Genomic DNA, 13270 nt, shown 5'->3' on the forward strand with positions numbered 1-13270 from the left:
CTTCCACCACTGAGAAGGATAAGGGCAATGAGTGCATATGGCAGTACCATCACTTGCAAATTCCCCTATAAATCACACGTCATCTAGACTTGAATACATAGATGCATAGTTTTACAGCGCAGAAAGAGGGGCCCATTGCGTCCGTGCTGACCATCAAGCACCTATCTATTCAAATGCCATTTTCCAGCCTCATATGCTATGGTGTTTCAGGTGCTCATCTAAATGCTTCTCAAATGTGAGGGTTCCCGCACACGTCCAGGCAGTGAGTTCCAGATTCCCATCACCCTATGGGCGAAAAAGATTTTCCTCAAATCCCCTCTAAATTTCCTGCCCCTTATTTTAAATCTATGCCCTCTGGTTAACTACCTCTCTCCTATGGGGAAAGATTTCTTCCTACCTACCCTATCTATGTCCTTCATAATTTTGTACATCTCAATCAGATCCTCGCTCAACCTTCTCTGCTCCAAGGAGAACAACCCCAGCCTATCCAGCCTCTCTTCACAGCTGAAACGCTCCAGCCCAGGCAACATCCTGGTGGATCTCCTTTGCACCCTTTCTCGTGCACCATATATTGCTGTATCTTCATTTTTGCTGAGTCAAAATGGGAAAACTCCACGGGTGGGATTCTCCGTTTCAGAGACTGATGAGTTGACGCCAGGACAGAATCGATTTGACTTCTACGGATGCAACATTGGCACTGCCCGCAGCAATTCAACAACCGTTAATGGGCTAGCACCGGCGCCACGTGGAACATGGTCGATTCCAATGAGAAACGGTGTCGGATACGCCGGATTCAGGATGACACTTGAGAGGCTGACATGTTGCCGCCACACATTAGCATTCCACTCCCACACACACTCATCCCAGCCAACACGATGGCAGCACTGAGAGCAGCACCCCGGTTCGCAGATGCAGAGCTGGAGGCCCTACTGGACGCTGTGGAAGAGAGGTGGGCTACCCTGTACCTTGGGGTGGGAAGGAGGCTGCCACGCGCTGCTGTACACCGGGCTTGGATGCAGCTGGCAGAAGCCATGAATGCCTTGGGCTCCACTGCCAGGACTGGCCAGCGGTGCCGCAAAAAACTGCACGACCACCTCAGGGCGGCCAGGGTGAGTAGCCAACATGGTGCCCCTGGCGCCTATCCCCATCCCACACACCCGTAGCCACCCCCACCCGGAGTGCAACCAGGCTCCTCCCGCTGGAGTGTGTGTGCACTCCCCACTCTGCACCACATGCCAACCCATACTGGCCTCCATGACCGGGTGTCCTGGCCACGAATGCTACCAGGTACCCACTCCTGTGCTGCACGTGTTCGACTGCCTAATATTGTGCACGTTCTGACTCCCCCCCCCCCCCCAGGAAAATGCAGCCCACAACCGCTGCGGTGAGGGTCTCTCACCGCAGCGGAGCAGTGGGTACTGGACCCGGAGAGTGGGCAATCGGCAAGACGGAGGTTGGCATCGTAGAGCAAGTGAGACCCCGCTGAGTTGCGCTTTTCCATGACATGTGTGTGTAGCCGCCTGGGTTGGCCACTTCCCGACTTTAAAATGGATCCGCTAAGAATGCAGGGAAATTCAGTCAAACGCAGGAAAAACAAGCAGGTGCAAAGTTTCCTGTATATCAGAACTTGCAGGAACCCAGACAGCACTGAAACTAACAACGATCTACATATTGATGAGCGATCCCCGGGAACAATTGGAAACAGTTAAGGTGAACAAGGCCAAGCCAGACTCCTCGGCGCCAGCAGCAGACAAAGGAAGGCCAACGGACACTTAGGAACCGCCCAGCGATCAGGGAACAGCTCCAGTATTGGAGAAATCGATCCAAGTGATAAGAACTTAGTCCAATCACTTGGAGCCAGGTACGGGGTCCGCCCCGAATGGCGCAAAGCCCCTGGGGACTATAAAATAGAGTCCCCAAGTTCAATTTGTCCTTCTTGGCAGGGTCTCTCAGCAGCTCGAAACAACCCTTGACCATGACCTGCCTAGTAGCTGCACCAACCAAGTAAGTCTCCAATCAACGCACTCTACGAGATAGGTGCTCGAGTTACCAGTCTATACCAGCTTTGAAGCCTGCAGACTCAGAATCGAACAAAAGGCCATTTGTTCCCCTGACCTGGCGGGCCAGTTCCAAAGCTAAGTATAGGTCTCTTAGTGTTAGAGATAGTCTAGTAAGTAGAGTTTTATACATGAGTAGCGATTGACTGTGTGTAATAAATGTGTTTTGATTTGAAACTTACTAACTGGTGTATTGAGTTATTGATCAGCACTTGAACTTGAACCTCGTGGTGGTATCATAAAGATACCTGGTGACTCTGGAGCAAAGGTTATAGAAACAGAGCAAATTAAGTAAAGACACAACGAGCAACATTTAAGAGCCAACCAAAAGTTAGCAACATTTACTGTGTCACCACCCCTATCAGAAACTACACCATCCTTGGAGTGCCAGTCCAGGGATGACACTGACTTCCCGACACAGCAGTTTGAACACCCTCCACCATCCTAGAGACACTCATGTCGGTTGGGCACTTTAGCAAAGAGGCTCCTCGGGCACAATCTGGTGTGCACGACACACGTGCTGCAGCACATCAGGTGGAGGTATGAACCACAAGGCGGCAGACAGTTGGAGGGAGTCCTGACTCCTGGAACTAGCTGTCTTCCGGATGGGTTTTGGGCTTCTGGAAAGGGTGATCTTGTCGATACAGTAGATGCAGTCACAGAGCCGGGGACTACATGAGGGGCTGTCAGCAACCATCCAGCGCCTGCAGGTGCAGTTGTCCAACCGCCTTCAAGAGCAGGACGCGGTGTTGACCATGCGTACCAACCAGGCCAGCACCACACGGGTGGTGTCCGCGGTGGAGGCCTTGGGAGTCATGGGTCAGGGTGTCCAAGGCCGGGGCCACTCTGTGCGGGTGGTGACAGAGGCACAGGACAGGGCTGCCATGTCACAGGCAGCCATGTACCAAGGCCATCTGGACATTGCAGTGGCGCTCCAGAGCGTGGCCCAGTCACAGCGGGCCATGACTGTGGATATGGGCGGGATTGCCCATGGCGCAGGCACAGAGGGAGGTAGCACAGACCCTGGTTGATGTGGCCCAGATCTGGAGGGTGGTCGTCCACTCCCTGTGCTCCATGGCCATGAGCATTGAGACCCTGGTCGTGATGGGAGTAGGCCTCCAGGACTGGCAACGGCAGATGGCGGGAAAGCCTCAGGGGTTAGCTCCATTCACACCCCAGTCCCAAGGAGTAGCCCGGGAGTGATCAGACACCCGAGGGCGGAGGAGGTGATGGGGCTCATGCCGGTTACCCCCTCAGGGGTGGTGCTCAAACACCACCATCCCTCGCACTCCTCCCCGCTGTCTCAGGGCCAGCACCCCGTAGTGAGACAGGTAGGAATCATGGTGGGGGATGTGGTGGGGGTGGGGGGGGGGGGGGAGGGGGCATGGTGCAGGGAGGGTGTTCATGGGAGGGGATGGTCTGCTGGGGGTGGGGGTGGGGGGGGGCTGACATGGCATGTCCTTGTCGCTGGCCAGGCCCCCTAGTCTAACATGGTACGATTTGAACTCGTGCCTCCAGAGAATTAGTACTGGATTACTCATCCAGTAATATTACCAGAATTCTATTATTCCCCCTTCTTCTCTGAATGGTGTTTTTACATAGAAACATACATAGAAAATAGAAGCAGCAGGAGGCCATTCGGCCCTTCGAGCCTACTTCGCCATTCATTATGGTCATGACTGATCATCAAGTTAAATACCCTGATCTCGACTTCCCCCATATCCCTTGACCGCTTTTGCCCCAAGAGCTATACGTAATTCCTTCTTGAAATTACACAATGTCTTCATCTCAACTACATTTTGTGGTCGTGAAGTCCACAGATTCACCACTCTGGGTGAAGAAATTTCTCCTCACCTCAGTCCTAAAAAGTTTATGACCTCTCGTTCTGGACTCCCCGCCTGTCGTAACATTCTTTCTGAATCTACCCTGTCTAATCCTGTCAGAATTTTGTAAGTTTCCATGAGATCCCCTCTCACTCTTCTAAACTCTGATGGACATAATCCTAACCAATTTAGTCTCTCCTCATATGACATTGCCACCATTCCAGGAATCAGCCTGATAAATCTTCGATGAAGTCCCCCCCCTTGGAAGAACATCCTTCCTCAGATAAGAACACCAAAGCTACACACAATACTCCAGGTGTGGCCTCACCAATGCCCTATACAATTGTAGAGAAACATCCCTATTCCTATATTCAAATCCTTTCACTATGAAGGCCAACATACCATTTGCCTTTCTTACTGCCTGCTACACCTGGGCATTTACTTTCAGCGACTGATGCACGAGGACACCATGGTCTCTCTGAGTATCCATCCCTCTCAATTTACACCCATTCAAATAATAATCTGCCTTCTTATTTTTGTTACCAATGTGGATAACCTCCCATTTATCCACATTATACTGCATCTGCCATGCGTATACCCATTCATTCAGACTGTCCAAATCCTGCTGAAGTATCTCTGCATCCTCCTCACAGTTCACCCTGAACTATTCTTCCAGAGAGACAGGGATATGGATAATATTTTGTCTCTGGAATAGCTTCTTCAACAAAGCAGCACTATTGGAGTGCCAACCCAAATTATGTGTTCAGGATTTGGGTTCTCTCGGTGCAACAAGGCTGCTATTGAGATATGCTGATTTATTAAAGTAGTTGTGTTAGTTTTGTCTTCCTCTTTTTTTGCAGCTCTCGGGCTAAGGGAAATTTTTGTAATTTCTCACTCAAGGCCTGAACCTTCCTCAGAGCTGTCCCAGCTTCTCAGTATTAACTTTAACTTTGCCAGAAGCACAATGGAAACGATGTGTGTGAGCAAATGCCAAGTTACGTAGTGGCAGTGGGAGCAGGTCTGAGGAGATTCTCGGCCTATTTCTTTTCTATTTCCACATTTAATTGTATTCCACAATGAAGCCAAGATATAGCAATATACGGGGAGATGATGGCATAATGACATGTCACTGGGCTAATGTTCTGGGGACACGGGTTCTAATCCCACCACGGCAGTTGGTGGAATTTAAAATTCAATTAATAAATCTAGAATTTAAGCTAGTCTCAGTAATCGGGACCATGAAACTATCATTGATTAAAAGCAAATTACTGCGGATGCTGGAAAACCTCAGCAAGTCTGGCAGCATCTGTAAGGAGAGAAAAGAGCTAATGTTAATGTTTCGAGTCTGGATGACCCTTTGTCAAAGCTTTGACTAAGGGTCCTCTGGACTCGAAACGTTAGCTCTTTTCTCTTCTTACAGAACTATCATTGATTGTTACAACAACCCATCTGGTTCATTGGTGCCCATTAGGGAAGGAAATCTACCAACCTTACCTGTTGTGGCCTACATATGACTCCAGACCCATAGCAATATGGTTAACTCTTATACTGCAATTAGGGATGGGCAATCAATGCTGACCTTCCTAGCGACATTTGTATTCCATGAAAGAATTTAAATTTTTTTTTAAACATTTAAAAAAGCAGAAACCTGGGCCGGGATTCTCCCCTACCCGGCGGGGCGGGGGTCCCAGCGGGATGGAGTGGCATGAACCACTCCGGCGTCGGGCCGCCCCAAAGGTGCGGAGAAATCTGCACCTTTAGGGGCCAAGCACTCACCGTGAGGGGCTAGGCCTGCGCCGGAGTGGTTTCCGCTCCACTGGCTGGCGTGGAAGGCCTTTGGCGCCATGCCAGCCGGGGCCGAAAGGACTTCGCCGGGCGGCTGCTGACGTCATCCCCGCGCATGCGCAGGGGGGAGTGTCTCTTACGCGTCGGCAATGGTGAAGGCTGTGGCTGAGGCGGAGGTAATAGAGTGCCCCCACAGCACAGGCCTGCCCGCGGATCGGTGGGCCCCGATCGAGGGCCAGGCCACCCTGGGGGCACCCCCCGGGGCCAGATCGCCCGTGACCCCCCCGCAGGACCCCAGAGCCCACCCACGCCGCCTAGTCCTGCCGGTAAGAGAGGTGGTTTGATTCTCGCCGGCAGGACAGGCATTCCAGCAGCGGGACTTCGGCCCATCGCAGGCCGGAGAATCGCCGGGGGGAGCACGCCGACCTGCGTGGCGCCATTCCCGCCCCCGCCGAATATCCAGGGGTCGGAGAATCCCGCCCCTGATTTATTTGATCCACATCATTCCTGGATTTCTTGTTTATATATTTCATTTAAGACTCAAATGCCAAAAGTATAATTTAAGTTTATAACTCAACATGAAATATATATATATTCCTCTGTTGTATTTCTGACTCATTGTTTCCACACTTGCCGCTTCTCTTTTCCTTCTCATGGCCATTTTGCTTTCTTAACACTGTTTATAATTTTATACTTTATCTTTCCTGCAACTTTCCCATATTAGACCCCTGGCTTCCCTCTGTTCTATTATTTCTCATTTTCACTGTTTTTTCATTGCTTTCCATCTCTCATTTACTTTGTTCCAACATTTTTACAATTACTCTGCCATTTTCTGCTGCATGAGACTGGAGAAATCTATGCCGGCAGGAACTTCTCCCCCTATTATCTCTCATTCTGCCTTAAAATGCCTTTTTCATCTCCTGCCTGACCTGGGTGCCTGCCTCTGTAAATGCCTGGTGTCCCTTGATCTTACGTTCACAGCTGGAGTCAGGGAATTCACGAGACCAGCGCTGACTCCCCAAGAATTTGAAACTAACCGACTACGATTTGGAGAACGGATTGGTTGCATATTACAGGACAGGCAAGGTTTGCCAATAAACAAATTTCATTGACCTTCGCTGTAAGAATAGGGGGCAGGATTCTCTCAGCCTGGGGCCGGGCCAGAGAATCCCCGCAACCGGCACGAATCACGCCACACTGCCCCGATGCTGGCACGCGATTCCCCGCAGAGCGGAGAATCGGCGCCAATATCGTCGGCATGGTTGGCGCGGCACTTGTCGGGGGCTGCTCTACGCGGCCGGCCCACTGAATCACGGCCCAGGATGGGCCGAGCGGCCGTCGTAAAACAGCTGAGTACCGCCGGCGCTGTCCACACCTGCTCTCAGCAGGCGGGAACTCGGCTTGGAAGGGTCAGGGGGCGGCCTGTGGAGGGGGAGTGGAGGGGGAGTCTGACCCCGGGGAGGGCCTCCGATGTGGCCTGGCCCGCGATCGGGCCCACCGATCGGCGGGCTGGCCTTTGGCTGGTGGCCTTCTTTTGTCCAAGCCGGTCTCTGTAGCCCTGCGCAATGTTGCACCGGGGCCGGCGTGTTGAAGGGAGCCACTGCACATGCGCGCGTTGGCGCTGGTGCCACTGCGCATGTGCGGATCCCGCGGGCCCCAGTTCACGACAGGATCAGCAGCTGGAGCAGCATGAACCGCTCCAGTGCCATGCTAGCCCCCTGTAGGGGCCAGAATTTCTGATCCTGAGGCCGTGTTACCGCCGTCAAGAAACGCGACGGCGTCTCCGACGGCGTCAACACTTAGCCTCAGGATCACAGAATCTCGCCCAGGATCCGACTAGTTGAAAAAGGAGCAAGGAAGTGCCTCAGACTGGAAATACATTCTATGGAAGATTTTTTAATGGCTCCGTGACAATAAACAAGATCAATAGCCGAACTAATTAAAACAGTGAATAGTTTAACAATACAGTACAGGAAAGTTTTTGGGTTCAAGACCAGGGGCCGGAATTCTCCGCACCTTTAGGGGCCAAGCCCTCACCTTGAGGGGCTAGGCCCGTGCCGGAGTGATTTCTGCCCCGCCGGCTGGCGGGAAAGGCCTTTGGCGCCACGCCAGCCAGCGCCGAAAGGACTTCGCCGGGCAACGCATGCGCGGGAGCGTCAGCGGACGCTCATGGCATCCCCGCGCATGCGCAGTAGAGGGGGTCTCTTCCGCCTTCGCCATGGTCTCCACTATGGCGAAGGTGGAAGAAAAAGAGTGCCCCCACGGCACAGGCCCGCCCGCCGATCGGTGGGCCACGATCGCGGGCCAGGCCGCCGTGGGGGCACCCACGGACTCTGAGCCCGCCCGCGCCATCTGCCCCCGCCGGTAAGGTAGGTGGTTCAATCCACGCCGGCTGGTGAGGGTTGACAGCGGCGGGACTTTGGCCCATCGCGGGCCGGAGAATCGCCAGGGGAGCCCGCCAACCGGCGCGGCGCGATTCCCACCCCCGGCGATTCTCTGGTGGCGAAGAATTCGGGACACGGCGGGTGTGAGATTCACGCCAGCCCCCGGCGATTCTCCGACCCGGCGGGGGGTCGTAGAATCGCGCCCCATGTCTGTGTTGAGTTAGCTGACCTCACCTGGGCAATAGTTGGGAAACAGCTTAGTTTGAAGACCAAATAAGATTTTGTATGAAATATCTGGATGAAACGATTAAAGTTTACAACACGAGATTCAATCAACTTTCTCATATTCCTCATATCATAAAATATTGACGGATACAACTCGATGATGGAGGATCACTGTAAGTGATAAAGGTATTGTTGAAATCACCTTGACACGTGGTGGTAATGGTGGAGGTCATGCTGTCGCTTCACTGAGCATAAAGCGATGTTGGCATGAGAGGGAGCTCAAGAATGTGCAGCACAAACATGGTTACAGCAGTGGCCATGCTTCAGAGCATACATTCACAATGCGAAGGGCTATGCCTAAATAACTCCTTTTGTTTCTCACTCAGGTTCCAGCTCAGCTCCCTCACCCTTTCTCCCCCGCACCCCCTCCCCCCAGGATAGGTCATCAACGGAGGAAGAGGTGTCTGAGAAGCGCCACAACTGAATAACCCACACTCCACCAACTCAAATGCAACCACTTCAGAGGATATAGTAGGTGTGCAGAGTCGATGGCACGGTGAAAGTCAGAGTGCAGGAGGAGGAGTCAGAGTTGTGAGCAGTTTCCCTTGGGGGAGGGAGGAAAGTCATAATAATGCTCCAGTGGGCAGGAATGCGTAGCCCCAGGAGTCACCTTTTGGGGTACAGTGTTTCGATAATAAGCAGCAGATGTGTGGACATCTGGCAGTGGGAAATATTGGACTGTGAATGGAGGAGAACATGTTGTCCTGCGGGCTCAACACCATGAGCTCTGACAATGAGAGTTTGGCCAATCACATGAAGAGACACATGCAGCAGCACTCAGAATGAATGGAAAAGCAGTGTCATGGCCAGGAAAGGGTGCAAGTTGTTGACTCGTAGTTACATTTGGTGGTCCGACATAGACACAGATATTGAAGAAAAGGTAAAACAGTGCATTGAATGCCAACTACAACAGAAATTACTAACTGCAGCTCCAATGCACCATTGGGAATGGACAGGTTGGCCTTGGGTGAGGACTCACGTCGGTTATGTAGGCCCATTCATGTGCACAATGTTCCCGCTATTAGTGGACGCACATTCAAAGTGATTAGATATTTCCGAGGTGAAGTCCACAACTTCCTATGCAACAATGGAGAAGATATGTCACTGCATTGCCCTCCATAGTTTGCCAGAGGTAATAGTTTCAGACAATGAGACATCATTTACGAGTGCTGAGTTCCAACACTTCATGTGATCAAATGGGATTAAACACATACGTACTGTATCTTACCACCCTTACTTGAATGGATTCGCCGAACGTGCTGTACCTTAAAGGCAGCCATGCAAAAACAACCACCAGCATCGTAGGAGACAAAATTGTTGCATTTCCTCATTACTTACAGAACCATGCCACACATGACCACTGGAGTAACTCCTTATGAGCTAATGATGGGTCGGCAGTTAAGAACCAGGTTGGGCCTCGTGTTTCCAAATTTGGCAGGGAGGGTGGAGTCAGGGCAAAGTGTTCAGAAGAAGAATCCCGATGCATCAAGGCGTGAGAGAATGTTCAAAGTAGACGATTCAGTGTTTGTCAAAACTTTGAAAGTGGACTCAGTTGGCTCCGAGGTGCTGTGGTGGCTAAAATGAGTCCATTATCATATAAGGTGGAGAAACAGGACAAATCCAAAAAAAGCATGTGGATCATATGAGGAGACAGGAGTCACTTCAAGAACCAGTGGGCAGTGCACTCCGATTATACCTGCCAGTAATTTGGCTGTTAGTTAAAGAACTGAAGAGGAGAATCAGCCTGCAGAAGGGCCAAGTATTGTTCCTGTGGAAACTGAGGAAGTAAGGAACACTGTTGCACCTTTGCAAGAAGAAAGTAAGGTTTCTGGGAATCCAACCGAGACAATCTCTACTATTGAGACACAACCTATTGAGCTACGTTGCTCCCAGAGGAAGAAAAAGACCCCAGATAGACTGAGTTTATAATGAACTGTGTTAAAACTATTTATTATTGTTGCTGCCTTGTAAATAGTTTAACTTTTTATAGTATGTTGTAGTAAGGGGCTTAAAGGGGGAGGGATATAGTAGTAGGCCTGTTTAACGGGGTGGGAGTGCAAGGTTTTGAAGGGTCAAGCGCCCCGATTGGCCAATTGGGCCATAATAATCTTTATTTTTATTAGTGTCATAAGTAGGCATACATTAGCACTGCAATGAAGCTACTGTGAAAAGCCCCTAGTCGCCACACTCCGGCGCCTGTTCGGGTACACAGAGGGAGAATTCAAAATGGCTAAATCACCTAACAAGCATGTCTTTCGGGATTTGTGGGAGGAAACCGGAGCATCCGGAGGAAACCCACGCAGACACGGGGAGAACTTGCAGACTCTGCACAGTCAGTGACCCAAGCCGGGAACGAACCCGGGTCCCTGGTGCTGTGAAGCAAGAGTGCTAACTGTGCTGCCTGAATGAGTGAATGCTGGGGCTGAGCGCGGGATTTCCCAGGTAGAATTGTTCCTGGAGCTTTAGATGTTGATAGCACATCCGAGCACTATGTATATAGTCATAGTTATTGTAATAAATAGTTTGTTGTTGTTCAGACCTCAAGGGTCCCGGGTCCCTGGTGCTATGAAGCAATAGTGCTAACCATGCTGCCCGAACGAGCAAATGCTGGGGCTGAGCACGGGATTTCCCAGGCTGAATCGATCCTGGAGCTTTAGATGTTGGTACCACATCCGAGCACTCTGTATATAGTCATAGTTATTGTAATAAATAGTTTGTTATTGTTCAGACTTGAAGGTCACCAATCACTCAGATCCCCTCCTACACAGCGCTACATGCCATGGTTCCCAGCTGCTCTGCCATTGGTAGCCTCCTCATCCATTTCAGAATCTTTTGAATTGACAGATCTTTGTAAATCTTGCCTGTCCCGCCACTGGGAAACCCACGGCGGGGTCGCATTTGGTGGAACTTGAAAATCCTGTCAGCAGGAAGGACCAGTAAATCCTGCCCAAAGTGTTCATAATCACCACGTCTACATCTTCCACATTCACAGAATGGTTACCATTTGGTCTCCAACAAGCCCTACTCAATCCCTAATTATCCTTTTGTTTTTTGTGTATCTATGAAACATCTTTGGGCTTTCCTCGATTTTGCTTGCTGATATTTCTCATTCACTCTCTTTGCTTTCTTAATTTCCTTTCAAATTTCTCCCTGCATTTTCCATACTCTCAAAGCTTCCTGCAAGCATTGAACCCTTGGTGTATGACATAAACTTCCCTTTTTTGCCATGTCCTACTCTGGATACTTTTCAACACCCGGGGGAGTCTAGATTCAGGTGAGCCACCCTTTATTTTTATTCCTTTATCAGAGTTACAAAGCCAGAGCTCGGAGTGTGGACATGGGCAAACCCCTAATCCAGCTCCTTATCTGCTCCAAAAACCAATTCAAATTGAATCCAATTCATGATCTCCACGAGAGAGACAGACCAAATCCAGGCATTATACCTGACCTCACGCTCACCTTAGCCAAAAGGCCGAGAAGCCCTTTTTCCTTCTGGGAATACATTTGCTTTGAACTCTTTTTATCTCCTTCTTGAATGTTTCCACCTACTCTGACAGTGATTTACCTGCAAGTGTTCGTTTCCAGTCTTTCTTTGCCAAATTGCATCTCAGCAAAGTAAAATTGGTTTTCCCCAATTTAAAATTTTACTCTTGGTCTGTCTTTATCCTTTTCTTTCACCACTCTAAATCTAACTGAATTACGATCACTATTACTAAAATGATCCCCCCTTCTACCTACCCAGATTCAAGTCCTATAACTAAATTTAGATCTTCCCCTACTCTTGTAGGGCTTTCTATGTGCTGGCACGAAAAGTTCCCCTAATGCATTTTAAGAGTCTTGTGCCCTCTATTCTTTTCACACTGACATTATTCCAGTTAATATTCAGGTAGCTGAAATCCCCACTATTATTGCCCGCTTGCTTTTACACTTTTCTGTGATAACCCTCACAAGGTCCATAAGGATTCAGTGACAGATCTCCCCATGGGACTCATAGAATATAAGATTCACCGTTAGTGGGTGGAGGTCCGCCCAGATGGGGCTCATTAGTTAGCCCTTTAAATAGCAGCCCGAACTGGCACCGGCGCTCTTGTTAGTTCCCGACTAGGACCCTATTGTTGTATGCCGCTGTAGTGGCCTAAACCTTCAAATTTCTAATAAGCTTAAGTGAGCCTTCTTCCTCGGGTCTCCTGGATCATTATACTGGCGATGAGAACAAAAAGGTAATTCTGGACAACCTGCCATAACTGAATAGTCCAGTAAGAAAATGAAACCAAAGGAGATTCGAAGATGCCGCTCTTCGGGAAGTTAGAGCCATATGATCCAGGTGTAGAGAAATGGGGTCAATATGCTGAACGAAGGTGATGCTTCTTTCAGGCAAATGGCATAGACGCAGAAGACCGACAGAAGGTGATTCTCCTGACCATTTGCGGGGGCCACAATGTTTGGCATCATCAAAAACCAACAGCCCCAGACTTTAAGTCCATCAACCAACTCATCGAATTAGTGGCGAACCACTATGATCCGAAGCCATCTTTAATGCTATAAAGATATAAATCCAACACAGCCAGAAGAATGCCCGGAGAATCGGTAACAGAGGGCACAATTCTCCCATCGGGAGTCTAAGTGCTGACGCCGGAGTGAAAACCGAGTGTTTCACTCCGGCGTCGGAGCCCGCTCCCAGCCCCCTATTCTCCCGCCCCTAGGGAGCTAGGAGCGGCGTCGCGTCATTTACGCATGCCGGGCCTTGACGGCGCGTAAAAGCGGCGCCACGTAAATGACGTCACCCGTGCATGCGCGGTTGCCGTCCTACCCGATGCCGCCCTGCAAGAAGATGTCGGATGGATCTTGCAGGGCGGCGGAGGAAAGGAGGTCCTCCTTCAGAGATGCCGGCCTGCCGATCGGTGGGCACCGATCGCGGGCCAGACCCCACTTGTGG

At 50.5% G+C, this 13270-nt stretch overlaps 1 protein-coding gene across 1 annotated transcript in view; it reads right to left on the reverse strand.

Annotated features, from left to right (window-relative positions):
• gnaz (guanine nucleotide binding protein (G protein), alpha z polypeptide) overlaps positions 1-13270 on the reverse strand; it is a 433151-nt gene that overhangs the window by 358991 nt on the left and 60890 nt on the right. The gene's annotated exons all lie outside the window — the stretch shown is intronic.

The sequence above is a fragment of the Scyliorhinus torazame genome, chromosome 1 (genome assembly GCF_047496885.1).
Source record: "Scyliorhinus torazame isolate Kashiwa2021f chromosome 1, sScyTor2.1, whole genome shotgun sequence".
Lineage (NCBI taxonomy): Eukaryota > Metazoa > Chordata > Chondrichthyes > Carcharhiniformes > Scyliorhinidae > Scyliorhinus > Scyliorhinus torazame.